Source organism: Symphalangus syndactylus, chromosome 2 (assembly GCF_028878055.3).
Source record: "Symphalangus syndactylus isolate Jambi chromosome 2, NHGRI_mSymSyn1-v2.1_pri, whole genome shotgun sequence".
In the NCBI taxonomy this organism is placed as follows: Eukaryota; Metazoa; Chordata; class Mammalia; order Primates; family Hylobatidae; genus Symphalangus; species Symphalangus syndactylus.
The window spans coordinates 112,809,989-112,837,213 of NC_072424.2; the positions used below are offsets into that span (position 1 = coordinate 112,809,989).

The 27,225-nt window shown below is 35.8% G+C and overlaps 1 protein-coding gene across 7 annotated transcripts in view; it reads right to left on the bottom strand.

Moving 5' to 3' along the window:
• The window catches only part of HBS1L (HBS1 like translational GTPase), a 94,441-nt gene that overhangs the window by 41,428 nt on the left and 25,788 nt on the right, over positions 1-27,225 (bottom strand). The gene's annotated exons all lie outside the window — the stretch shown is intronic.

Sequence of the window (27,225 nt, forward strand, 5' to 3'; positions counted from 1 at the left end):
AGGTGGAGGTTGCAGTGAGCCAAGATTGCGCCACTGCACTCCAGCCTAAGTGACAGAGTGAGACTCTGTCTCCAAAAATAAATAAATGAATAAATAAATAAAAATAATTAAAAATGGAGGGATGGCGGAGAATAAATTATGAGCTAGATCAAAGTAAGACTTTTTTTTTGCATTTGATCCCCACATACTTCATTGAACTTTTAAAAATGTGTCTATAATTTTCAGAAAAAGTACCACCAGGATTGGATCCACATAAAACTATGGAAACTGCATGTGCTACATTGGTAAATACATATACAGAAACCACTAACAATATAAGAAAAGATAATTTAATGTGTAAAATTCATTTAAAATGTTTGCTATTTGCCTACTATACACCAGGCACTATGCTGGAAATGTGATGGTGAAGAACAGACGTAACACTTGCTCTAAGAGCGATTACATCCTAGCGGGGAAAACATACTAAATGATAAAAAAAAAGAAGCACAATTAAAATTATTATTAGTGTAATAAAGAATCCATATATGGTGCCATAAAATTTGATGATAGGGCACATGACTTAGAGAGCTTCTCTAGGAAAGTGAGAATTGGAGCTATGATGGGGAAAGTGAATATGAATTATAATAACTAGCACAGAAAGAAAGAGCATTCCAAGCAGAAAGAGAAGCTTGTATAATGGTCCTTCTGTAGGAGGAAGCACAGTTCTTCAGAGGGAGTGAGAGCAGAAGGGAAGCTACATGAAGCTGGAGAGATGGGCAGGACCAGACAGTGCATGACCTTTAACTCATACCAAAGATCCTAATGCTTGCTCTAACAGAGGCAGAAGTTACCAAAATGAGGTAAGCAAAAGAGAAGGGAAAGGGGAAGGGAGAGGAGAGGATGAAGTAAAGGGACATCTGAAAACAAACAGTTTAGGGAAAATTTTGAGATTGAGACATATGAGGAATTTGGACCCAATATTTGAGAGTTCCAAAGGACAATGAACATTAAATAGGCAGTTGAACATGTTGGTTGACCTCAAAGGAGAGGTCTGAGCTGCATCAGCACATAATTGGTAATTGAAGACATAGATACAGGCGAGGCCACCAAGGGAGAGAGCACAGAGCAAGAAGAGAAGTGGTCCTAAGAGGCCTTGGAAGAACTCTAGCATTTAATGCCAAGATAATGGACAATACGCCTACAAAAAGGTGAAGGAGAGCCAGGGAGGGTGGTGCCAACGAAGCTAAGGGAGGAGAGTGTTATGGAGTTGGCATCGCCAGGATCTGGGGCTCTGGGCCAGTCAACTGAATGAAGACTGAAAACATTCACTGGTGACATGATCACTTTAGATAAAAGTCATTGGTAGAGTTAGCAAGAGTCATTTGAAAAAAGTGAGAAAAGTAAAAGGCAAACTAGGTTAAAAAATATAAGGTGAGAAATGAAGGCAAGTTCACTACCTCTCAGCTATAATTTCAAAATCCAAAAGCATTGAAATATTAAAGTTTTGGGTTTTGTTATTTTAATAACTCATTTGGAAGCAAAATCTGACATGGACTGATATGAGGCTATTTATCGATAGCACTTATTGCTCCTACTGAAAGTGATAGCCACACACTTCAGGGCAGACATGGCAATGTGTCTGATTACAGGCAACTGCTCCACAATTCACTGGGGCTATTATACTACAGATGGTATATACATGTTAATGTTTTTCTAAATCCAAAATATTCCAAATTCTGAATCAAATCTGGCCCTAAGGGCTTTAGATAGGGACTGCACTTGTATGAAAATGATTCTTTTAAAAAGTTTGTCTGAAAAGCGAATAATATGGCAGAATAGCAGTAGAAAGGGGATATGGCATCAAGCTGATAGAAAAGATTAAATGGAGAAGATTTAGTTGAATAAATTACAAAGAGATCACCAAAGTACAGGTAGAAACTGAGCTGAGACAGGAGAAACGCTCTTTTATTGCAATAGAAGGCAGCTTTGCATGTTTAGGAACTGCAAAATGAAAATTCCTAATGGATGATTTCTCTTTTCTCCATAATACAGCACCTAGTTATGCTCTGGGATTACCCAAGGAAAGTAAAAAGATTTGCAAAGTGAATAACGTTTTCAGTAACTGCTGCACAAAAAGAGAGTAAGTTGAACATTTCAAAAATTAGAAGAATTGTTGGATAGTATTGAGGGCCCATTTAAAATTTGTGATAATGAATTTATAGTGGAACCTATCTGCCTTTGTGTGACTTCCTCTAGCAATGTTCAGCCATTCATGAAAAAGGCACAGAGAAGACATTAACTGCTTCATTAGGAGTTAAGGATCTACCCAACAGGTATAAGAAGAAATTATATGGCACTGAAATTACAAATAATGAAATCTAAGCTGATTTTAAAAAATAAAATGACAAAGGAAGAGTCCTGATGCACTAGGAGAAAGCAGAGGGATCTGTAAGGAAAGAAAGAGAAGAAATCTTAGTAAACTTCTGATGAGAGGTGAAGCTCACTGGAAATAAGGTAGTCAAAGAACTGAAAATCCAGTGTTGGACTTGGTGGTGTTTTTCCATACAGATAGGTCATGAGCTGTGATCATGAAGAGCTTAGGGGGAGAAGAAAAGAGTAAGCCAGCTGCCAAAGTCTCCCATGAGTAAGGAGAAGTGACTGTGAGGCTGTTCACTAGATGACAGCAGGAAGGACTGACAGAAGGCTGGCTCAGCTAAAGACAATAACTTCAAAAGAATAGAAATCAAGGGGGAAAAATGATGAAAGAATAATGATGGAAAGGAAGGACAGAGAACAGTTATCTTCCAGAGCCTCAGGTTTAGGAGACTGTAAATGAAGTAAAGCAAGGAGTAGAAAAAACACTAGGAAAATAGATTGAGAATTATAGAAGGATTGGCTTTGCGTGAAAAAGCAGTTCCTGAAGTTACAGCAAAAGTGGAGGGGAGTGAGAGGTGAGTGAGGAGATAAGGAAGGAGGATACTTAAGAGCATGATGATGATGATGACGATGATGGGGTGTGCGTATGTGCATGCATATGTGTTAGGAACAAGGAGACATCCTGACTGATTAAAACAAGGAAAAGTGGCATGGGGGATTCTGGCCTCTGTCAAAAGAAGAGGGAAAAAAAAAAACCATAGAGCATGAAAATGTCTCAATCCAGCCTTTATGACGCTAATTCCAACTTCCTGTCATAGTTCATCTTAGTATCTTCCAACCATTTTGCACGTAAAAAATTTATTGTCCCACTTAACACATTTAGTATACTGAAATACTGAAATTTTGGCTTTTAAAAAAGTAGGTGGGTCATACAATGGCATAAAAGGTCTAAGCACACAAAAAAATTACAATGTGATCCTGTAATATTTCTGGGGATGCAATGAATATCATAATACTTTTCGATTTTTTTTTTCTATAGAACATCAAACTCATGATGTAACATTTCAAAAATGTGGTTATTTAAGTGAAAGTAGAGGGGGAAAGTCTAGTATGGATTTGAATACCACCCCATTAAAGCAGTGGTTCTTAAATCTTTATTTTCAGTCAGGTACCCCTTTTAAAAACTAACAAAAACCATGGGGCATTCTTCACAGAAAAATGTACCATACATATAAAATTTTGCATGCTATTTCAAGGACATCAGTAAGTCCAACTCTAGACCTTTTGAGAGATAACCATGGCTAAGGCTATTTTGGAAATACATTAATTTAAATTAATGATGTTATCCACAGTCAAGGATAAAAACATACATTCAGTAAATTATCCATTGAGCTGTTCTTAACAGCAACGTGATTTACTTCCACTTACTCAATACATTACAAAGTCCCCCTCATGACTAGCACCATTCGGGAAGGCAGGCAAACTCTACTGACATAAGTCAGAAAGGAACTCATAACTAAAATAGCCAGTCATAGATCAATAAGAGATACATATATATAATTAATCAAATCCATATTTTTTAAAATGTAAAATGTTTACTGTGTTCTCCCATCTTCCCCAAACAACTGGAAATTCATTCACCATTTAACAATCCCAAGAAATTGAACACTAAATTTTCAGTAAGTCCCAAAATATGACAGTAAGAAATAAGTACTGGATGAAAAAGAAGGAAGCTTTGATTCTGGTCCCTGCCCTACCACTGATGAGCTGTCACCTTACGGCTTAAGCAGTTCATTTAATTTGACTAGCTTCAGTTTCCTCTAAACTTTTCCATGAAGTATGTAAAATTTCCACTTTCTATAATGAGGTGAATTAAACCACTAAGATGTCCTTTAAATCAACTAGCCCACTATGAGATAAAAGTAAAATGCACCATTCCAAAGAAAGATTATTAATGTCCTCCCCTAGGCCTCACAAAACCCACCCACCAAATCATGATCACCCAAAAGATACATATTCTGAAAACTCATATATTCATAATTAGTGTTCAGTCCCTAGAATAGAGAAGAACTAATCATCTGTTAGGTAAAGTTTTCATTCGGGCAGAAATAACAGCCACCCAGCTGAAGGGCTACCCAACTGATCAAGTCTAATCTTATTTTATAGACAAAGAAACAAGGGACAAATAAGTGACTTCACCTTAATGGCAGAGCTTGCACTTAAACCAAATTACCTCGCTGCCTGTCCAGTTGACCTTTCTCATACTCCAGCTACCTCTGCAGCAAAACACAATTAGAAACTGCCTCCGTCCCCATAATTAGGAACATAATTAGAAACTCTGTCCCCAGTGGTTACCCCTTGAGAAGCTGCTTTCCCCAGGGCTCTCCTGGTTCCTTCCTGCGGCTAAGATCTAAATACATTCTAGGTTTTCTCTTGAACATGAAATGATGTAGGTCTCTTGTCCTGAAGATTTTTTTTTCAATGTATATTCATTTGTGAAGGACGCAAAGGTAGATCTCACATCACAAAACTGATACAGACTCGCTGAACTTAATGAAACCCTCTGCTTGCATATCCCCAATTTATGCTCTTCTGATTCATTCCTTTGGTCTTTAAGCACACTCATTATCAGAATACTAGCTGTCAGGGGTCAGGAAGTGCCTTACACACGTTCACACAGTCCACAGCACATGACACAGTGCTCTGCCTATAATAAGCCCCCAATACATAGTTTAATGATTAATCCCTAAGGGTTTAAATTGTGAAATTACACGGTGACCTCTATTGTCTTTATAAGTTACCTTAGATGGCAACAACCTCCTCAATTTACTCTCTTTACTCACTCACTCCTTGCATTTAATACCAGCTACCTCCCAAAGTTGAGATATAAATTCTAGAAAGCCAACGTGGCACTCTCATATGCTCTTCAGCCAGGTGCTTTACATGGTCTTTTACCTTTACACAACCACGCAGAATAGGTATAATTACTTCTATATTTCTTTAGAGAAACTGTGGTTCAGACAGGCTGATCTGCCAGAGGCCATACAACTGTGGCCTGTGACATAGCTAAATTAAAAAAAAAAAAAAGATATGAATTACATGGTGCTACTATCAAAAAGTGTATTCTACATTATTCTGAGAGACAAGTTATAAAAGTTGTTGAGCTGAGCTGTAGAGGCAATATGCAAGAGAAATTCAAAATATGTACCTGAGTAATTGTAGAAGGCTTAACAAATGAAATGAGATTTGACTTGACTGAAAAGTAATAAAGAGGAGGCAAAAATAATATGAGAAAAGGCATATGCAGGGGTCAGTGGGGCAAAAAATCTAAATGTGGGCACTCATCAATATACTTTTAAAGACTATATAACTAAAGTTTTAAAAAATGGCTTTTTTCAAAAAAAAAATATCTTTTGTAGATTTATGTTCATGGACTCCTTTTCTCATTTAATAAGTAGAAAGTAAAACAGAAGTAGTATTAAATATTCTTTTTTTTTTTTTTTTTTTTTTTTTTTTTTTTGAGACAGAGTCTTGCTCTGTTGCCCAGGCTGGAATGCAGTGGCGCGATCTGGGCTCACTGCAAGCTCCGCCTCCTGGGTTCACGCCATTCTCCGGCCTCAGCCTCCCGAGTAGCTGGGACCACAGGTGCCCGCCACGGTGCCTGCCACTGCGCCCGGCTAATTTTTTTTTTTTTTTTTTGTATTTTTAGTAGAGATGGGGTTTCACCATGGTCTCAATCTCCTGACCTCGTGATCCGCCCACCTCGGCCTCCCAAAGTGCTGGGATTACAGGCATGAACCACCGTGCCCGGCCTAAATATTCTTTGGAAGGATAATTAGTAAAACTGCTTAGAAATGAGGAAAGCCAAATTAAGATTATGGAAGAGAAAAACCATAGAAATTTATATGTGATGATGATTTCTCCATAAAATATGCTGCTGTGTCTCATCATTCTATAATTCCATACCTTTTCCAAATTATTAATAAGGCATTCCCTAAGCTTTGGCCCTAGGATCCTATTTACATTCTACAGATATCTTCTATACACAAGGGCAACCAATCCTAATAGTCTACTATCGCTAGAAATCTAAGGCTTGGCCACCAGACAATTCACAGAACTTGAGCCTTGACCTAGTCATCGGATATTTCAGAGACTGAGTTTACTCCATCTGAAAAATGTTACCACCTACCTCACAATGATATAATACATATCATATACATAAAAGCATTTAAGAAATTCTCATACAAAACTAAAAAATCAGACCTTTATTCTATAAAATTATTTTATTGTTTCTATAAAAATATCCTTGGAAGAAAACTCTTAATGGCTGAAGTTTGTTATCACTATATGTTTACTGATAATTTTTGGTTTTACTGGCTATTTCTGTACCTATTAACCTCTTTTAGTTTTAAAATGACTTTAGGTGATAATAGGATCAAGAAGTACTACGATAAATATGTATCTAGCCATAGATACATAGTATCACAAAGTACCTTACCTTGGCTTGAACTCAGTGTTTTTTATTTGCTTAAGTGCCATGCAGATAAGTTTCAAGAGTACGTAACAAATTAAGAATGATCTGGTAGAACAAATCCAATGGGACTATTTTGGGGGGGAAAATGCCAAGTTGATGTTGAAGCTCATCTGGAAGAGTAAATGTGAAAGAATGACCAATAAAATAAACTAAGAATAATAATGGGGGAGTTGAACTACCAGATATCAAGATACCAGATATCTAATTCAATGAATTAGAATAGGACATCTGCAAACAATCCAATCAGTAGAACTATATTTACATGAATGTTATATATAGGAATTAACAGGAATTAAGTATATGGAAAAATATATAGGAATTTATACATTATATGTGGTTATAAATAGAAATTCAGTATATGCAGAAGTGTTTCAAATCAATGGGAAAAGGATGGGTTATTCAACACATTATACTGGAAACACTGGCAATTCATTTGGAGAAAAGGCTCTATCATATATACAGCATATCATATATAAATTCCTTATTGATTAATGATATGAACGTAAAGCAAAGAGAAAAACATAAAAATATAGGGACTTCGGGTAAGACAGATGTACAAATCTGTTACAAAAATTTCTGCCTGACTAGGCGCAGTGGCTCATGCCTACAAATCCCAGCACTTTGGGAGGCCAAGGTGGGAGGATCGCTTAAGGCCAGGAGTTCAAAACCAGCCTGTGCAAAAAGCAAGACCCTGTCTCCACATACACACAAAAAATTTTCAATTAGCTGGGCACAGTAACATGCACCTGTAGTCCTAGCTACTCAGGAGGTTGAGATGGGAGGATCAACTGAGCCCAGAAGTTTGAGGCTGCTGTGAGCTATGATTGTGCCAATGAACTCTAGCCTGAACAACAGAGCGAGGCATTGTCTCTTTAAAAAAGGTTCTCCCTGATTAAATATACCACAAATGAGCATAAAATATGTGAGGAAAATATATGCAAGGGGTTAGTTAATATATACAATAAAGAGTTCCTGGCCAGGCGTGGTGGCTTACGCCTGTAATCCTAGAATTTTGGAAGGCCAAGGTGGGTGGATCACCTGAAGTCAGGAGTTCAAGACCAGTCTAGCCAATATTATGAAACCCCATCTCTTCTAAAAAATACAAAAATTAGCCAGATGTGGTGGCACGCACCTGTAATCTCAGCTACTCGGGAGGCTGAGGCAGGAGAACCACTTGAACCCAGGAGGCGGAGGTTGAAGTGAGCCAAGATTGTGCCATTGCACTCCAGCCTGGGTGACAAGAGCAAAACTTGTCTTAAAAAAAAAAAAAAAGGAGTTCCTACAAACTAGTGAGAAAAAAACTCCTCAGAAAAAGAAAGTGAGCGGGCTGGGCGCGGTGGCTCACGCCTGTTAATCCCAGCACTTTGGGAGGCCAAGGCGGGCAGATCACGAGGTCAGGAGATCGAGACCACGGTGAAACCCCGTCTCTACTAAAAATACAAAAAATTAGCCGGACGTGGTGGCGGGCGCCTGTAGTCCCAGCTACTTGGAGAGGCTGAGGCAGGAGAATGGCGGGAACCCGGGAGGCGGAGCTTGCAGTGAGCCGAGATTGCGCCACTGCACTCCAGCCTGGGTGACAGAGCAAGACTCCGTCTCAAAAAAAAAAGAAAAAGAAAGTAAGCAATAAATGGGCCAGGTCAATAAACACAAGTCAAAGGTGTGGTGGAGGAAAGGGGGAAAAAAAATGTTGCTATGTACACCATACTTCTGAGAATATGGCCTATAGAAACATTAACACTAATGTGCAACAATATATGAATGAGATTGTTCAGTGTGTTACCGTATGTAATGACAAAAAATTGTAGATGTACATAAGGGAATGGTTATGATGTATCCAAACAATGGAATAGTATGCTACAGATACAGAATTAGAAGACCTACATGTATGAAAAGATAACTATGACACATGAAATAGAAAAAAACAACTAAAATATAATATAGCAATGGTCCTATATCGTATCACTATGCGACTGGCATTAAAAAGTGCATGCTTTTTAAAGTGATTACTTCTAGGGAGTGATAGTAGGAAAGAGAGAAGTTGACTTTTCAATTCAAACTTTATATACTTCTATGCTACAATGACTGTATATTATTTTTATAATAAAAATGACTTGTGCCTGTAGTATCTGATATGGTGTCTCTGCTTTCTACCTCTGGCTCCTCAAACCATGTTCTACTTCTGTCCACTAGGGTTTTCATCATCTCACCTGCTAAAATATACAATGTAGTAGCTCTGTACAGAAAAAATCTACTTGTATATTTAGTCCTTAACATGACGGCAATTTACCCTTCAAGATCCACCTCTTCCTTGCAAACTCCCATAAACAGACTGAGAATCCCTGACATAAACACTCTTGTTTTCTCACATGCATGGCCATGGCTCATCTAGTTCCATGTTTCATGCAAAAGCCACTACTTTCATGAAAATTACACTTTAATTTATTGCGCTAAGATTTATGATTATTAACAGAAGGAAGCCATGGCTTCTTGGTAATGCATGAATCACAGAGGCCAACTCCAGCAATGTATGATGAAAGACTCTTAGATTCATTTCACAAAGATTTACTGAGAGCCTCTGAGGTAATTACCAACAGAATAAAGCACATATAAAGTTACATGCATACTTTTCATGCCCTCACCGGAGAATCCCACAAGCTTTCCACACCAAATGCCTCCAATTCACCAGCCAGTTAGGTTAGTAGATAAGACATGGACTCTCCTGCAACACAATCTGAGTTTGAAGCCAGGCCTTGCCACTGCATAACCTCAAGTGAATCACTCAACTTCTCTCTATGCCTAGTTTCCTCATCCATAAAATAATAGTATCTGCCTAACAAGGATGTTAGGAGAACTAAGAATTAAATGAGCCAATACACATAAGGTACATGTAATGACTGGCACATATGAAAGCACACAGTCCGTGGGTCTCTGACAGTCACTAAAATGCCAACTTCTTTTTCTCATGTGATACCAGGACATTTACAAACACAAATTACTCTCTAGCTATCACATATTCATTCATGAAAGGAAGGCGAGAAATGCCAACTGTGTGACACTAAGCTAGGTACTGAAATAAACAGACTCAAGAATGTGGTGAGACATAAGGTTAGAAAAGCAGGTAACTCATTTAGAACCATGTCTAACATTTCACTTGATCTTGAAATATAAGAGCCACTGAAGGAATTTAAGCATTGGAGAAACATATCATACTTTTAAAACTTACTCTGACCCCAGAACAGAAAATGGATTGTGGAGGCAAGATTGAAAGGAAAGCAGTTAGAAGACTGTAGTACAAATACATGTAAGAAATTCTACAGTGATCTAAGGGCAATGGAGATAGAGAAAGGAATATTTAAAAAACATTAAAAGATATTACAGCCGGGCGCGGTGGCTCACGCTTGTAATCCCAGCACTTTGGGAGGCCGAGGCGGGCGGATCATGAGGTCAGGAGATCGAGACCATGGTGAAACCCCGTCTCTACTAAAAAATAGAAAAAATTAGCCGGGCGTGGTGGCGGGCGCCTGTAGTCCCAGCTACTCGGAGAGGCTGAGTCAGGAGAATGGCGTGAACCTGGGAGGGGGAGCTTGCAGTGAGCCGAGATTGCGCCACTGCACTCCAGCCTGGGCGACAGAGCGAGACTCCGTCTCAAAAAAAAAAAAAAAAAAAAGATATTACAGTCAGACCTTCATATCCTTGGGTTATGCATCCATGGATTCAACCAAACACAAATTGAAAATATTTGAAAAAAATTAAAAATACAGTATTTAACTACTATTTACATAGTATTTGGTATCTAGATTACTTACAATCTAGATTCCTTTTCATGTAATGGTAATTAAAAAAAGTAATCTAGAGATGATTTAAAAGTATACAGGAAGATATGCATAGATTATATGCAAATACAATGACATTTTATATCAGGGATTTAAGCATCAGCAGATGCTTGACGGAGGGCGGTACCAGAGCCGAAACCCAAGGAAACGAGGGACAAGTGTACAAGGTAAAATCATGAATCCTTGATATCTGAATGAACGGAGGAGATGAGAGAAAGGACAGTCCTCAGATTTTCTGCCAAGAAAGAAAGGGTAGATGGTGATGCCATGAACAAACAGGAAATACTTTCCAGGAAACTAAGAGAAGTCTGCTGGTCAGAATCTTATTTCTCTTACTCCTTTCATTCAGTACAAAATTACAACAGTCCATAGAGGAACTCTGCTTCCTCCTCCTAAGTAGAAACTGTCACCAAAAATTTTATTTTATTAAAGACTGCCTAGATACGATCTTGGATCTTCAGAGTTTTTCAGGTCAAATTACAGCATGTTCTTGGCACTGAGGACACAAAGATGAGTGACAGACTGTTTTCAGATAGCTTTCATTCTAACAGATGTGATGAACAGTACGATAAGATGAAATGAAAAAAAGAGACAGAGAAATTAAGTTTCTAGGAGACCACAACCACTGTGACTGCAGCTGAGCAAGTACTATAGCACCAGAAATGAGTAAGAAGGAACAGACGTGAGAGTCAACACATTAATAGAACATGGAGATTAATTAAATCTTAGGAAGGCAAAACATAGGAACCTGAATGAGTGCTATGACTCTAACCTAGACACTGTTCATGAATATAGACACATTTGGTCAGAGATTCCTTTAAGACATACAGATAGAGGCTGGGTACAGTGGCTCACGCCTGTAATCCCACCATCTTGGGAGACTGAGGTGGGCAGATCACCTGAGCCCAGGAGTTCAAGACCAGCCTGGGCAACATGGAGAAATCGTTTCTACAAAAAAAAAAAACACACAAAAATTAGCTAGGCATAGTGGTACACGCCTGTAGTCCTAGGTACTCAGGGGGCTGAGGAAGATGGATTGCTTGAGCCCGGGAGGCGGAGGTTGCAGTGAGCCAAGATCATGCCACTGTACTCCAGCCTGAGCGGCAGAGCAAGACCCTGTCTCAAAAAATCAAACAAACAAAAAACAACCCAGACATACAGATAGAAATCCACAGAAAACAGTTGGATAATCAGGTTTACAGGAATGTTTACCAACATTAAAACACATGAAGTGATTCAAGACCTAGATCGCTTATCGAAAATGAAGAATGAGAAGGCAGCCAATGAAGGAACTCTTAATACTCAATTGAGAGGGAGGCTGAAAACAAGTATTTACCTTCCTCATAGAATCCTTACATAGAATTGAGATTCACATATCATACAATTTGACAGCCATATGTTAGAGGTCATTTGGTCTTGTCCATCATTTTACAGATGAAAATTTAAGTGAGATTCCAAAGTTCACATGGCTGATTAGTGGAGTTTTCGCTCTGGTGTTCTCTAGGTTGCTTCCACGGCACTCTCCCCTTTCCACTCTCTGTCCTCTAAATCTTCTCAGGACCTCATGGAAGTGGTATTCCCAAGGTAACTAAAGCAGGGTGATTTTGAAGTTGAATGTACACAAAAACTGCCAATAAAGTGCCTCTAAATATAAATATACACACACACATATTTATTTGTTTATTTTTCTTGGGGGACAGAGTCTCGTTCTGTTGCCCAGGCTGGAGTGCAGTAGCGTGATCTTGGCTCACTGCAACCTCTGCCTCCCGGGTTCAAGCAATTCTCCTGCCTCAGCATCCCCAGCAGCTGGGACTACAGGCACACACCATCATGCCCGGCTAATTGTTTTGCATTTTAGTAGACACGGGGTTTCACCGTGTTACCCAGGCTGGTCTTGAACTCCTGAGCTCAAGCAATCCACCCACCTCGGCCTCCCAAAGTGCTGGGATTACAGGCATGAGCTACCGTGCCCAGCCTTTTTTTTTTTTTTTTTTCCCAGACGGAGTCTTGTTCTGTTGCCCAGGCTGGAGTGCAGTGGCATGATCTCAGCTCACTGCAACCTCCGCCTCCTGGGTTCAAGAGATTCTCCTGCCTCAGCCTCCCAAGTACCTGGGAATTACAAGTGCCTGCCACCATGCCCGGCTAATTTTTGTATTTTTAGAAGAGCTGCGGTTTCACCATGTTGGCCAGGCTGGTCTCGAACTCCCAACCTCAGGTGATCCGCCCACCTTGGCCTCCCAAAGTGCTGGGATTACAGGCCTGAGTCACCATGCCCAGCCCCTCTAAAAATATTAATGCCTTGTCCAGATCACGATTTTTCGAGTTTAAGTGAGGTTAACCATCATTAACATCTACTCAGATACTTCTGAATAAGAGTTAATGTTAAAACCAATTATTCTGATTAGGTTTAATGTTTGCATTTCAGAATGTCCTAATATACATAGTTAAAGCCTAGCAGTTAGTTCATTTTCTGCTTAACAAAGAGAAAGTTTCTGTTTACTACAATTTTTACTTCCAATGGGAAACCTGAAGGCTAGGCTAGTCTTCCTTTAATAATAAACACCTGGATACTGTCCTCTTAACATTCCGTGAATGCCGATTTGGGGAGGTGAGAAAGGTATATTCAGGCTCTAAAGCATACATCACAACATGATGCTATCAACTTTAAGTCACACATGATAATCTCAAATTGCTAAAAATAATAGCTCCAGACCAAAATGATGTAACTGGCATATCAAGCCTTTATTGCATATTCTCATGTAGCATATACTGTTTTCTGTCTATATTGTAAAATATATTAGTGCCTTACCTCTTCAACTAAACTAAGGGCTCCAGAAGTTTATTTTATGATATATTTTACAATATCCAGTCCAGTGCCTGGTACATACTAGGCACTCAAATATTTAATAAAATTATTTATTTATGAAAAAAAGGAACATACTCTCTAACCCACTGATTCTCAGCTTGGAACAGGTAGATTAAAACAACAGGAACATCCTTGCTTCTTCCCCTTTTAAAAAACACTGTCACTAGGAGACACTGATGCTGACAAGTGTTCTCTCATGTGTCCTGGGACAGAAAAAAAGATTTAGAACTATTTATCTGGTATAAAACTAATTTTACAGATAAAGAAGTCAGGTTCACGTAAATTAAACAATTTGTTCACACCTGTTTAACATTATTTGCAAATTATAATCACCTACCTAGTGTTGACTGGTTTCAGGTTCCTAACTAAAAAGATGTTTGAAGACCTGCCTGAAATCAGAAAACCAGATGGCCTTTTAAGGTTTATGTCCTCATAATCCTAATCGCTCTCCCATACAGATAGATCATTTATCTCTAAATGACATCAAATGCAAGATGTTTGAACATTTTAATACTATCATTGACATAAAATAGGGTACCAATTAATGAAAACTGTTGCCTAGGGATAATGTTCTTAAATGCAATCCAAACCATCAAGTTCGGTTTCTTTCTTCACATAAAATCCTCAACTGAATGTGAGAAATATTGCAAGGGAGAATTTTTAAAAGTAAACTTGTGGCATTAAGTAATTTCAATTTTAATTAGTATCTATAAAGATGTGAAACACTAATGTAGAACACTAGTTTTTGTTTTAAATTAAAAATGCCTTTATAACTTTTAATCAATATTTTGGAAGTATTCTGAATCAAATTGAGATCTAAAAATTTATTCCACATTTAAAAATATATAAAGAAAAGGAAAATATAGGATACAGAAATGTATGTATAATATAATCTTAACAACATAAAGAATAGAAATGCATAGACAAAAACTGAAAAAATAAGGCAAAGATAAATTATGTTATCTCAAGGTAAGAAAATCATGAGTGACTTTTTTCCCTTTTATTACATTAATATATTACTTTGACATTGTGAAAAGGTGATTTGAAAGATTTCAAAACGGGGAATTTTTTTATATTTATATGGCTTAGAAACATTCAAAACAAATTCACAACAGACTTTTAATGTGAGACAAATTCACAATTTAAAGTCATTCAGATCAAAATGCCTTGGTGAAAATAACATTCAAGCTTACTTAAAAACAAACAAAAAAAAAGAAAAACAGGGGTTTTCCAGGTGCGTACACTTTTGCCATCAATCGATATTTTTCCTATAAATGTTTCAATATGCCAGTACATATAGATACATGTACACACACACACACACAAAATTAAGACTTTCAAAATTTCAAAGAAATCAGTGCTAAATTTCCAATAAAAAAACACTACTTAAAATATGAAATCATTTCACTGAATCTGACTAAACATTTAAATTCTAGTTACCAGATGTACATTCAGAAAGTACACCACCTAGGCTATGGAGAATAAACCACTTCCTTCAATAGCACTGTTGCACTGACTGTGATTTATTTGTTATGAATTATTTTCTCACTTTAAAGCAGCTTTATAGCATAACTTGCCTCATCAAATCCATTATAAAGCATCCATCCTCCTATCACACTAGAAGAAAACAACCTAAAAGATTCACTGAGACCAGATTTCAATTTTATGTAAATAACACTGAACCAGCAATTTTTTAAAACAAAGACATTTAAATAAACAAATTCAACCTACATATTACATTGGATTATATACCTTGAGGTAGTATATGCAAAATTTATAATCTAATACATGCAATGAATTTAAATTATCATATTATGACCATCCTATAGCACTAAAAATTCTTGTTACTGATAATTTTCCTTTAAAAAGGAGATTTATATTTTATTCAAAAATATTATTACTGTGACTGAAAACTCTGTTGGACTAGAAATAGGATAGCCTACAAAACAAGGCCTTTTTACTTTATAGAATGAAAACAGTATACAACCTTTAAAAAATAACAAGGAAAAAAACCCACACTACACAAATACATTGGTATTTTTTACCATTCTGCCCTAGGATTTCTCTTTCATTTATCCCAAACTCTCTCTGAGAGATCTCATTTATATCCCCATCCCTGGAACTACCTACCCTTGAGTCCCTCCCTAATAAATCACATTAATTCTTCTGTCCTAAGCTTAGGCATATTATTTATAAGCAAAGCTAAGAATGTATATTTGAGAAATACCTCCTCAGCAATGCAGAATAATCTAAATTGAGTAAGTACCAACCACGCACCAAGAAATGCTACAATGACTTAATATATGCTATAACAGCTCATTTAGCATTGCAACCACCAGAAAAAATAAGAACTATAACCCTACTTTTGCAAATGAGGAAACTGTGGCATAGTGTTAAGTAATTTGCTAAAGGCCACACAGCTAGTAGTTGGTTCAGTTGAAATCTAAATCCAAGCAGTCTAACACAAGTACCAGTGCTCTTCTAAATTAATGTGGAAACTAGCAGTGAGAATCAACTCTAGTCATAAAAATCAGAAAAATAGTGCACATTTGGAGACAAGAAAAAGTTCAGGAGAAAAAAACTTCATAGTATGCATGAGCTGAAATAAGGAAAAAAAGGTTTGTAAGGACCTTACTGAAAACTTCAAGGGTTCTAGAAACAGAGACGATAAATGAAAATTAAACTGTATTAATCAAATTTAAAAGGCATCAAAATTTATTAATATTCTGTATATTTAGGTGCTACACACTGTTTTCAGTGACAATAAAATACACGTACACAGGCCTTCGTAGATTCAGCATAATCCTTATTTCAACCTAGTCTTCAACTTCTTTAACACATTTTACCTTTGGGATTTTCAGAAACATGACCTTAAAGACAGGGAGAGGTTACTCCATTTGAATAATCCTAAAAAAAATTCTAGTTTTAAAAAAGATATACAATAAGATCATTGTATATCTCCAGATATAATACATTATTTCCAAACACCATTTTGAATTCATGTGTGTGAGCAAGATGGCTTAAGAAGACTTAGTAATGGCACCAATATCCAGAAATAACTCCATAGTAACAAATATAATGAATTTTAAAGCAATCAGTAAAGGAAAAGGAAATTAATATTATTTAGGGACTGCTATGTAGATGTATAACTATTGTAGCCTGATCTAACTTGACAGTGTATTATTGGGGGAAAAGGAAAATGAAAAATATGCCTTTTATTTACAAAAGCATAATCAAAAATCCCTGTATGTATGTGTCTATTTTTATAAATGGTTATGTGAAAGAATATACATCAGATTGTTAAAATGGCTAAATGGAGAAATGGGCAACAGGTAAAAGGGCCTACATAAAAACATTATGAATGATTAAAAAAAACCCTCACAATAATCCACTTTTTAACAGCATTTGCTCTTTAAGTGGTAATAAAAGAACACTATTTCTTTGAACTAGGTTCAATGATCATTTCCTGGGCATTTTCCATGAGCAAGACCTTATGACAACTGCATCACATGGGTTATTTTACTTCTCAGAAACTTGTAAGGTAGACATTATTTTCTCATGGATAAATGGTATTTTTGGCAATGCCAACCTATAACAGCATTTTCAATGCACTAGGGACACAATTTTCAGGGACACAAGGTAATTGCCATAAACAGGCCCAACAAAAACTGCATAATTTATCTTTTATCCACTGTCAATGAATGAAAACTTCAATACAAATACAAAATCCTTCAGTGGAGTATAATTATCCTTTATGAAATAACACTATCAATGCTATTATGAGTAATAATTAAATTTAAGAATTAATATAATCTTTCTGAAGAAGTGGGCTAAAAGTACTATATGTACACTATGTACTCAAAGTCTTAAAAATGCCCATCCCTTTTCATCCAGCAATTCACTCTAAAATCATATCTTTTATATAATAAATTGAAAGACTTAAGTTCCTATAATAACCAGACAGCTAGACAATGGAATACTATGAAATCTAAATTTATCAGTATTAAGAAAGGGTCTATGTGTGGTTGTCAGAAACTAGAGGGAAGGCAAAATGAAGAGTTGTTTAATGTTGCACATGATTAAGTTAAAATGGGCTTTTTCAAAAAGGCAGATGACCACTTAAAAAAAAAGGACTAATATACTCTAATATGTAGAAACACACACAGAGTATAAAAATGAAGACTTCAGTATTAGAAACATATTGCTGTGAATGCTGGTTCTATCATTTACTGGTTTTGTGGTCTTGGGGAAGATGTTTACACATTCTGGAGCTTCAGATCCTCCAACTATAAAACTAGGATAAAAATAATCCCTACTCTATATGATTATTATGAATATTAAATGTTAGCAGATATAAAGAATTTAGTACATTTGGTGTAAAGTACTCATTAATATTGCCTACAATTACTGCTTAAATGCATCAAAATGCCACATAATTCTAGATTCCATAGGATTAAGCACGCGCTTTCTCTTAAATTGGTTCTCAATAAACAATATTATTTAAGCTGGTACTTACAATGGCACCAAGCTGGCAAATATTAATAAACTAAACTATACAGTATTTTAAATCAAACAGAATTGTTGTTTTACAATCCAAAGACCACAAAGTCATCTGAAATTTAAACAGACTAGCAAATGACTTCATTTCTTAGGACTGCTAATTTGCAGGATTTAGAAACTGATACCAATTCTCTATACATGAATGACAAGTCTCTTGGTTAAATAATACTAGCAGGAAAAAAAACCTAATTTTTAAATACCCTACTAATGATAAAGCTGGTTTCCTTGACAATGGATTCAATTTTATCCCTAAGATACTTATCACTTAACAAGATTAAACTGTTACAGAATAGAAGTTTGTTGCAAGAAAAGTAATGTATAACAATGAAAAGGGCACTAGAGATTCAAAGAACTCTGTTCAAATTACAATTCGCCTCTTAACACCCACGTAAAATTAGGCAATTTATTTATTTTATATGAGCCTCACCTTAAAGGTTCTTATAATGAACAAATAAAACATATACAAAGCCTGACACATAGCTGATATTCAAAATGTTAATTCACCTCCCTATCTCCCCTTGAGAGGTAGCTCCCAGAACAGAAAGCTTTACAGACAACCAAGAAAAAGCAGCAGATACCATATTCAGACTGAAAGCAGTTGGCCATATAGGTACTTCTATTAAATCAGAGACCTAGCCCCTTACGAGCTACTCTAAAACTGGAGGGGAAAGTTTGTACCTTAGTTTTATGTCCCCTATGCCTAGCACGTTTTTCTAATTTAAAAAAAGGAATGTGCAATAAATGCTGGCTAAGCTGAATTTTATTTGTCCTCTCCTTCCATTCTATTCTTTGGCTAAAGTACTTAGTAATACCTAGCACATAAAAAGCACTCAAAAATTATTTTTTACTAAAAGATGTATAATTGCCTTAGAATAAAACAAGAAAGTACATACGAAGATATATAATGTGATGAGAATTTGTAAGGTTAAAAAAAAAGCAAGGTAATTAATGTCAAAAGAAAACTCTATATTTAACATTCATGTAATTCATAGATGGTACCAGCTGTTCATGAAGATACACTGTTTTGAGAGTCTAAAGCAAATTATTTTTAAATTAAGCAATTAGTGTTTCAGTTTTTCCAGTGTAGGTGTACATACAAAGAGAATCTTAAAACATAGCTGAGAACATTCTGAACTACAGTTTTTTCACTGAAATAAACCACTTCCTTTACAAAGCCCACATAATTTTAAGCAGAAAGCCAATTAATTCTGAAGTTACCTGTATAAGTATAAAATTCTCCTAATTGTCTAAATAAAAATACTCAGTGATGAATAAATTAGTGAAAAAAATTTTCAATGAAAAATATATTTAAAAGGGAAAACCAAAAAAGATGCATTAAATATGACTTAACAATCTATTAAAAAGGATTAAAATAAAAGATGCATTTTAAGTGCATTATTGAAAAGTTCATATAGATTTAGTAGTATTCATAATATCTCATATTTCTTTGTAACATAAACTTTTCAAATTAATCACAGGATTTATTTCCAGGATAAGGATAAAATCTCATAATACATTTGACCTAAGCAGGAAAAAAAAAAAAAAAGAGGTTGCATCTCCTCATAAAAATCAAATGTTACTATGTTTCCCATTTACTGATGAGATACATAGTGATGATGTCTAAGAGAAAGACAAATACAGCAAAATAAACAAGTAAAAAAAAAAATCTTACGGAAATTGTTTATGGCTCTTCTTTATCTTTTTTTTTTTTTAAACTTCTTGAAGTTCCCTACTGAAGAATAGGGAACAACCTGCCATTAAGAACCAAAAGTGGCCAGGCACACTGGCTCACACCTGTAATCCCAGCACTTTGGGAGGCCGAGGCGGGCAGATTACAAGGTCAGGAGATCGAGACTATCCTGGCTAACATGGTGAAACCCCGTCTCTTCTAAAAACACAAAAACTTAGCCAGGCGTGGTGGCAGGCGCCTGTAGTCCCAGCTACTCGGGAGGCTGAGGCAGGAGAATGGCATGAACCCCAGAGGCGGAGCTTGCAGTGAGCCGATTTCGCACCACTGCACTCTAGCCTGGGCAACAGAGCAAGACTCCATCTCAAAAACAACAACAACAACAACAACAACAACAACAAAAAGAACCAAAAGTATGATAATCATCACCTGAGTTATAAATAATATTAGATATTCACATACAGATATACTACGTAAAGTTTAACAGATTAACACTATGAAATGGCAAAACAATGCTAGAAAGAATATTACCTCATCATATAAAATTAGGCTTTACTTTCTAAATAAAAGCTTTACTTGAAGGGAAAACTAGATAAAATTCAAAAGAAAAGGAAAATGATATATAATAGGTTTCTAACCAGTACAGGTAGACCACTATTACTTAAAGCACACCTTGTCAAAAATAGGAGCTCAATTATAAATTTACTTCTTCAAACCAAGCAATACTTTTAAACAATCAATTCCCTTAATGATCTGATTAGTATAAACATTTATCAGCTACTTTATTTGTGAGGCAATGGAAATATCAATTTTGAAAACTGTAAAAAATGTTCAATTTAAATTATACATGATACTTTTTCCAGATTTTTAGACCAACTATTTTTCTCAATGCTTTTTTTTAACATTAACTATTTTTTCAATGAAATAAAATTAATCCAGTGGTAGAAAATGCCTCAATAGGAATCATAAGAGTGAAATCTCGCTCCACATAATATATACTCTGTTGAAAGCTATCTTCCAGTTGACTAATTATAAAATTTTAATCCATAAATAATATTTTTCTGAGAAGAGGGTCCCTTAAAACAATAATGATGGGCCAGGCACAGTGGCTCACGCCTGTAATCCCAGCACTTTGGGAGGCCGAGGCGGGCGGATCACGAGGTCAGGAGATCGAGACCATCCTGGCTAACACGGTGAAACTCCGTCTCTACTAAAAATACAAAAAATTAGCCAGGCGTGGTGGCAGGTGCCTGTAGTCCCAGCTACACCGGAGGCTGAGGCAGGAGAATGGCGTGAACCCAGGAGGCAGAGCTTGCAGTGAGCCGAGATCACACTACTACAGTCAAGCCTCGGTGACAGAGTGAGACTCCGTCTCAAAACAAACAAACAAACAAAAAAACAAGAACGATGTATGAATTTTAATTTCTGAATTTTCCTGTGGAAGAGTATGTGTTACTCAGTTTTATATTCTTGGGGATTTTTTTTTCTTGGTAGGTTTAAGGTGGCAAGGGAAATAACATCAGAAAACTAAGATTATTCCACAATTTTATTCCCCAAATATGCGCCTTTTTAGCAGTTCATTCATGGGAATGTATAACATAATTATAAAATAACATTTTAAGGTTATATGTATTTGCTGTTAACAAAGGAATGAACTAAAATGTTGCCTAAATTAAGATATGTTAACATTTAATGTATTATTTTAGAAGTTAGTTCTAATTTATTACCAGAAGAGGCTAATTTTATGTAAATACTAAGAAGTTCACATTCTAAAACTATAAATATATTAAAATACTGAAAATTTCTCTGAATGGGGGAAAAAGAGAAATCTTCTGGAATGTTTAGTGGTATCAAGTTGACATGATACTGGAACCATTATACGTAAGCTCCTAAATCTTTAGGACAAGGCCTGCTGTATCACATACTAAGAAAGAAATTATCACAAGCCTCTTAGATCAGTCTAGTTTCACAGTTGTAAAGGGGGTATCTAATCTAACAAGTGCCCTTGGAAAAATACATCCAGTTTAAGAGCCAAAGCAAAGATGTTTCTATCCCATTCTTCTTCCAAACAACACCCATCCCATTTTCCCGAGAGCAAGAAAAACAGAAAACTGTACTTTCAAAAAAGTAGGAAACAGTCATAACACCAAAGCACAAACTACGAAGAACATCTTACCAAACAGAAATGTGGATCAAACTGAGAGCACATGAGAAACATAGGACTCCAGATTCTGTCCAGAAGCCAGAGTTCTCCAAAGTTGGAAGCGTGACCTCTGAAGGACCCAACAAAAGAGTCATCAAGAAAATAGCAACAGTGAAGGCTAAGGAAGAATCTCAGAACCCATCCACACCAAGCAAGGAAATCATAAAAACCTTCTAAAGAGAATTTCACTTAGCCTTTCACTGCTTCTGTTTTGCCTCAAAGAGACAAAATTGACAATGCTGAGAAAACTGCTGCAACATGACCTAAGGATAAACAGCAAGTTCAAGAGTACAAGGTGGTCCGAGCTCAGTCACCACACCCCTCCCATTATTCTTTATAAAATGCTGTCAAAAAATAAATCCCTCCCTTTTCAAATATTCAAAGAGGGCATGACATAGAATCTACAGGTAGATACTCTAAGAATAAATATGGAGGAATACAAGGTAGATGAAGAATATGTAACAGTTGAATGTAAAAAGAAAGAGACAGGGTTTTTAAAGTTTTATGATATCAAATATAGCAAAGAAAATACAGTCTCGACAGAAGAGCTTAAAAGAAAGACAGAGGATAAAATAAAGATGATAAAAACAAATAGGAGGAAAAATTGAAAAGTAAGCCAGCAGGGCTCAGGAGAAGAACAGAGGGAGAGTGGGAAACTCCTGTAGAAATAAAAGCCACACTGGAGGTGGCAGAATCGAGGTTAGCTAGTTAGCAACACGCAACAATAAAAAACAGTAGAGCAACAGCTGCAAAGTCCTCCAGGAAAGAAAGAGTAAGGCTAAACTATTCTTTTCAATTTGTCATGCAAATACAGGCCACAAAATCACTTTTAAAATAACTAATAAACTGTTTTTAAAAACTGTTTAATAAATTGTTTAAAAAAATAATTGTTTAAAAGCTAATAAATTCAGTTAACAGAAGTTTAAATACACTATCAAAGGTGTAAAGGTGAACACCTTACCTAAGAATTTAAAATATTAAAATTAATGAGAAATAGAAAAGGGGTAAATTGTAAATGTACACATCTCCATTTTTAACAGTGAGAGATCAATATACATTGTTTAAAGTCGGTGAATTAAAAAAGTTAAAGTATGTTATTACATGATAAAAGTAAACTATAAAATTTCCAAGTTATCAAAGAATACACAAAGATAAAAACAAACACAAATCGTATCAAAATATGTAAATATAAAAGACAACTTTTTAAAAAATGACAGACATTATTATCTGGTCTATTAATAACATAAATGAGAAAAACCCATCTATTAAAGACTCTCTATCCAAACCCAAGTATATACAAGTACAGGAAATACAACTAAACCAAAGTGACTCAAAACATTGAAAGCAAAAGAAGGGATGAATAAAACTTAGAGAAAGCAGAAATCATGATATTAATGCTAAACTGAATTTAAGGCAAAAATTGAAAAACTAGCAAAAAGAGAAATTTAATGAAAAATTGAAATGCATAGAAAGATCATGTATCTTAATATATCAAATTTTAGAGAGTAAACTCTCCAGGCAATATGAAATAAAAATGCAGGAGTGTTATATATTAACTTACCACACTCAGCCTATCGCCAATCAAAAACAAACAAAAAAAAAAACAGATTATAAGAATAATGAACAGGTCGGGTGCGGTGGCTCACACCTATAATCCTAGCACTTTGGGAGGCCAAGACGGGTAGATTGCTTGAGCCCAGGAGTTCGAGACCAGCATAGGTAACGTGGCAAGACCCCATCTCTACTAAAATTACAAAAAGTAGCCAGGTGTGATTGCAAGCACCTGTAATTCCAGATATTCGGAGACTGAGGCCAGAGAACAGCTTGAACCCAGGAGGCGGAGGTTGCAGTGAGCCGAGATTGCGCCACTGCACTCCAGCCTGGGCGACAGAGTGAGACTCTATCTCAAAAAAAAAAAAAAAAAAATAGCTAACATAAAAGTATTGTATTTTGTATTCTGCAAACAGAACAGTATTGTTGACAAATGCCTATGAAACTACAGAGAACTACATTGGGCCACAAACTCAATAAACAGAGTACAGACCAGATACTCTGATAAACAGTATAATAAAACCAGTAATCATAACAAAAATAACAAAACTCCCCAGCAACCAAAATTCTAAAACTCTCTTGGATTCTTGGCTTAAAAACGAAATGAAAATTAAAATTGTGGATTATCCAGAAAATAACAGTAATTCTAAAAGAACCCATCAGCCACCGCAAAAGTAGTATTCATAGGAAAATAAGATATAATTAAGAAGAAAGTGGGAATGATGCATATCAACTTTAAAATATTAGGAAGGAACAAGCAAAGGATGAGGCCAGATTCCAATCTAACAGTTTATTTAAACAGAGATCTGAAATTTACATGGCAAAATGTTAGCTTATTAAAACCAAGTGCTAGTTCCATGAGTGTTAATTACATTATTTTCTGCATTTTTCTGTTGGAAATTCCATAAATAAAAACTAATTTTTTTTTTTTTTTTTTTGAGACAGTCTCACGCTGTTGCCCGGGCTGGAGTGCATTAGCACAATGTTGGCTCACTGCAACCTGTCCCCATGCTCAAGCAATCTTCCCACCTCAGCCTCCCAAGTAGCTGGGATCAAAGATGCGTGCCACCATACCTGACTAATTTTTTTTTTATTTTTGGTAGAGATGGGGTTTCACTATGTTGCCCAGTCTGGTCTTAAACTCCTGAGCTCAAGCAATCCACCTGCCTCGGCCTCCTAAGTGCTGGGAATACAGGCATGAGCCACTGCGCCTGGCCATAAAATCTTTTAAGATGAATTAAAAATGCATGTATGTTAAATATTCTACTCAGAAGGGTAGGAAATGAAAAGCAAAAAACATAAGGAAAATACATTAAGTCATACCTAAAGTAATGAATTAAATCAGGAGAACTAATTACAGATCTTGGAACCAAAATTTAGGGAAGAAAAAAACAAATTGCAAGGTAATAAAAAAAAAAAATGCGGGGCAGAGAGAAAGGGAAGACTAGAGGAGAGAAAACCATACTGAAAATGAGAATGGAGAAGTAACTACAGACACAGAAAAATCTAAAAGAATAAGACAATGTTTGGTACAACGCACAACAAATACATTTGTCACCTTGGATGAAATGGACGTTTTTCTAAGAAAATTAAAACTTTCAAATTTGACCCCAGAATCTTCAAAAAGATAAATCCTATTATAAATCATTTCAATGCTACTGAATTATTTGAATATAAAATCATTCTAAATTTTTTGTAAAACCATCACAAGAAAAACCAAAATCCAAAGAGCATACACACACACGAATGCAAGTAATTTTATGAATAGATGAAACCATCTTAAATAAAATGTTAGCAAATAAAATCCATCACATTAAAATAATAATCCACCATGACCAGCTGGAGATGGTTCTTCATCATAAGACTAGAACAATACTAGAAAATCTGCTAAGATAATAATAATGTCTAACGTTATCTAAAGCCTTTGGCATCTCTGGAGACAGTATTTTTTTCCTTCAAAAATCTCTTGCTAGCATTAAATACAACAATAAAAATTATAGCTGGAATTTCTTCTTTTTTTAGTAACGAGACAAGCTGTTTCTAAAGCTCATATGGGAAAAAGAGGCATGTGAGATAACTCAGAAAAACTACAAAAAGGAGTGAAAAAAATAAGACAGCCCACCAAAAAAATAGGTACTAAAAAGCTAAGTAATTTAAAAAGGTACCACGATAAATCCGTCTTTCCATAGAGAAAAGATGGTGGAGAAATGGGATTCCTATGTTAGCCCTTAATATCAGCTAAATCAAAGATACAAATGTAAAATAATGAATCTGACAAAGGTATTAGAAAAAACAATGAATATTTTTTAAAAATATATATATTGTAGTGGAGCATAATTTTCCAAAACCCTTAAGAAAAAAGGCTGATAAATCTGAATATATACAATTTCAAAATCTATCTTCTAACAAATGACCTGACACACTAGAAATCAGAAAGTGTTTTCCATGCATATAACAATTTTATGACTAATTTCCTTAGTATATAAATACGCATACGTGTGTATATGGATCCACACATATACATACACATACACACACACATACACAGACACACACACCTTAAAAAAATCATGAAATGAGATAAACCAGCAGTAAAATGGGCAGATTAAGAGTAGACAGGGAGAAAAATACAGCTTTATATATAAGAAATATAAATAAATGAAAAAAAATTTTCCAATTATCAGGTTGGTATAATACCAAAAGGAATAATACCCCTATCTATAAGAATTTGGGCAGAAATGCTCATAAACTAGTGGGAGGGAAATCAATTCTATTAAGGGCAATTAGGCAATATCTATCCAAAACTTTCAAGTATATAAACTCAATTTCTAGAAATGCAGGATGCTTATTTATTATTAGCAATAACAAATGGAACACTTAAAATGTTCATCAATAGAGGCTGTTTAATAAATTATGGTACAATCACATTACAGAATTCTAGGTAGCTGTTAAGAAAGAATGAGATTGATCTGTATATGGCAGTGAAGTTCTGCAAAATGCTTTATTAAGTGATACATATATAAGTGTTAGAGTATATTCTCCATTTGTATAAAAATGTATACGTACATTCACATATGTGTAACATGCTAGAGAAACCTTTGGAAGAATAAAGAAGAAACAGTGTATTTACAGTGGCATTCCTCTAAGGAACAAGATTGTGGGACCATATTAGGAGACAGGCTCAATTTTTACTTAAAACCCTTGCCTACGTTTATGTGCCAGACATATTCTGAGTTGGGAATACAGCAGTGAATACAGAAAATTCCTGTATTTGTAGAACTTACATGGAAGAGGGGTGGAGGGAGAGGAGAGAGAAAACATAACAAAAACAAGTGTATATACAACAAACACAGTGTCAGAGGATACAAGTGCTGTGAAGAATAAAGCAGAGTTACAACAGAAGTCTATGTATGTGTGGGAGAGGAATTATGACTTCACATGGGATGGTAATAAAGGGAGAACAGTGAACTATGGGTGCATATGAAAGTTCCCCTACCCCATGATTGAGAGTAAAGTGATATCAAAACTACAATTCAAACAGCAATTAGCCAGGAGGGAAGGGGGAGAGAAAAAAGGCAAGCACTATAGAAGGAGAGGAAACTCAGGTAGGTGTTCTTGGGTAGGTTTGGGTAAGCA